This window comes from Chenopodium album, chromosome 20, assembly GCF_948465745.1.
Source record: "Chenopodium album chromosome 20, dcCheAlbu1.1, whole genome shotgun sequence".
In the NCBI taxonomy this organism is placed as follows: domain Eukaryota; kingdom Viridiplantae; phylum Streptophyta; class Magnoliopsida; order Caryophyllales; family Amaranthaceae; genus Chenopodium; species Chenopodium album.
Genome location: NC_137853.1, coordinates 17,914,947 through 17,917,387, shown reverse-complemented (window position 1 = coordinate 17,917,387; position 2,441 = coordinate 17,914,947). Strand labels below are relative to the sequence as shown.

The 2,441-nt window shown below is 39.8% G+C and overlaps 1 non-coding gene across 1 annotated transcript; it reads right to left on the bottom strand.

The window, feature by feature from the left end:
* Nucleotides 1-1,474: 1,474 nt before the first annotated feature.
* Nucleotides 1,475-1,580, bottom strand: LOC145599850 (small nucleolar RNA R71). Its single transcript, XR_014104106.1, has one exon. It is a non-coding gene; the product is annotated as a small nucleolar RNA R71 (small nucleolar RNA).
* Nucleotides 1,581-2,441: the final 861 nt, after the last annotated feature.

Sequence of the window (2,441 nt, the reverse complement as noted above, 5' to 3'; positions counted from 1 at the left end):
AGTTGATTTCAATTGTTTTCCATGTTATTGATGATTGATTGAAGCTTGTTTGATGATTGATTGTAGTTTTATTGATTTTTGATTGATTGTTGATTGATCTTTGATTTCAATTATGTTGATGATGAAATTGATGATTGTTGTAGTTTTGATCTTGATTCCTATGGCTAGGAGTAGTTTTCTAGCTAGGGAAATGGTGAAGCATGTTTGAGTGATGGATTAGAGTATTTTGGGGATAATTGATGGAGTTGATGATATGATTAAATTTGGTTGATAATTCATGTGCATGTGTGTGATTGATTGAAGTTTGGCCATCTTTGATTATTGCACTAGATTGCATTGTGAGCTTGCTATGATACGGACCATTGATTAGTAACTTGCAATTTCACGATTGAGGTGCTTTGTGACGTTCCCTAGGTAGTGTTTAGCGTAGTTGACGCTAGTTAGACCTCTAGGTGAACTATCTTGGTATGCTCTTTGGATACATGATGATCTTCCTTCATATCACTTGACTTAGTCGGTTTGACCTCCCAAATTACCATTTTCCATTACAATTTCATGTGGATCCATTGCCCTAGTGTCTTTAGATTGATTTCATACAAGTTCTTGCATCATTTAGCTCTAGCTCTAGTTTCCTTCATAATCCCCCTTTACTTGACTTCGAAATAGCTTGACTTAGGCATTGTGCATTCGACCTCCATTCCCTTGGGTTCGACCTTGACTTACCACTACACTAAATAGGGGTCTGTTAAGTTACAAATTTTGTTTGATTGGGTGGGGTGGTAGCCCAACGACCTACCGTTCTTCATCCCATCAAAATGGCGCCGTTGCCGGGGAATGGTGCTTTGAGTGCATGTTGTTGTTGAGTCTATTTCATTTCATTTGAAAAATACAAAAAGATTTTACACTTTAGGCTACACTTGTAGCCATGCTACTTATATTTCCTTTGAGTTTTGTATGCATAGGTCCCGAGATCGTTCATTTGTTCCCTTTGATCCGGAGATGGAAAGAACTCTCTCAAGGAGGAGAGTAGCAAACAAGACTTTGGATTATAGTTCCTCAAGCGAAGAAGAGATTGAACAAGAGCAAGTCATGGTAGAACAACCAAGAGTTGCCTTGAAAGAATTGGGAGTGCCCGGTGCATATAGGTTCGAGAGCGGCATAGCTCCACCTACAACACCGACAAACGATTTTGAAATTAGGCCGGCAATGATCACCCTAATCGAGAGGAGACAATATAGTGGGGCAAAGAACGAGAGCCCATTGAACCATCTTAAGGAGTTTGAAAAATATTGCAACACAATCAAGGGTAATGGAGTGTCTCAAGAATTTATCCGCCTTAAGTTGTTCCCTTTCTCCCTCATAGGAAGGTCTTTGGAATGGCTAGACAAAGAGGTGAAGCCCAATTCATTGAGAACTTGGGATGATGTCACTAAAGCTTTCTTGTCCCTTTTATATCCTCAAAAGAAAACGGCGGAGGCAAGGGCTTTAATTCAAGGGTTTAAGCAAAAACCAAATGAGAGTCTTTATGAAGCATGGGAGAGATTCAAGGAGTACCAAAGAGAATGTCCTCACCACGGAATTCCAACATATCAATTGATCCAAATCTTCTATGGTGGTTTGAGTCCTCAAGGCAAGACATGTCTAGATGGAGGGGCCAGTGGTCCAATCATGAACAAAACCGAAGAAGAAGTTGTGGACATAATAGAGGATGTGGTGACTTACTATAGAGATTGGCAAGATGGGGAAAGAGATTCTTCAAGCAAGCAATCTTCGTTGTACTCGGTGGACCATCTCAATGCCATCAACAATCTTTCCTCTCAAATGACAAACTTTGGAAAGGAGATGACGACAATCAAGGCCAAGTTGGAGAGTGTTTCTTCCTCTTCCCAAGCTCCAAATCTTCCCTCCCAAATTAAGGGGAGAGGTACTTCTTCTAACCCTCAAACTCCCTCTACTTCACATAATATGCCTATGGGATGTTTGTTTTGTTATGTATGTGGATCATATGACCATGATTCTAGCAATTGCAGCAATGAATGTGTTGATGAGTTTGACAACAATGAGTGTGAGCATGTTAATTTTGTGTCAAACAACAATGTCCAAAGGTTTGATAATCAAAGAGGCCAATGGAATAGGAATTACCAAAACCAAGGCAATTTTGACAACTATAATCATGGTGGTGGTTATAGGAACCAAGGGAATCAAGGTTCTCGTGGTAACCATAACCAAGGTTATAGTGGCCAAAATCAAAGCCAAAATTATGGTAATCAAAACCAAGGTTATGGAAATCATAACCAAGGTAATGGTAACCATAATCAAGGTGGTGGTAACCATAATCAAGGTTATGGTCCAAATCAAAATAGGGGTAATTGGAACAATCAAGGAAGGGGAAATTTTCAAAACAATTCTCAAAGAGGTCCCCCACCCGGATTTGTTCCAAA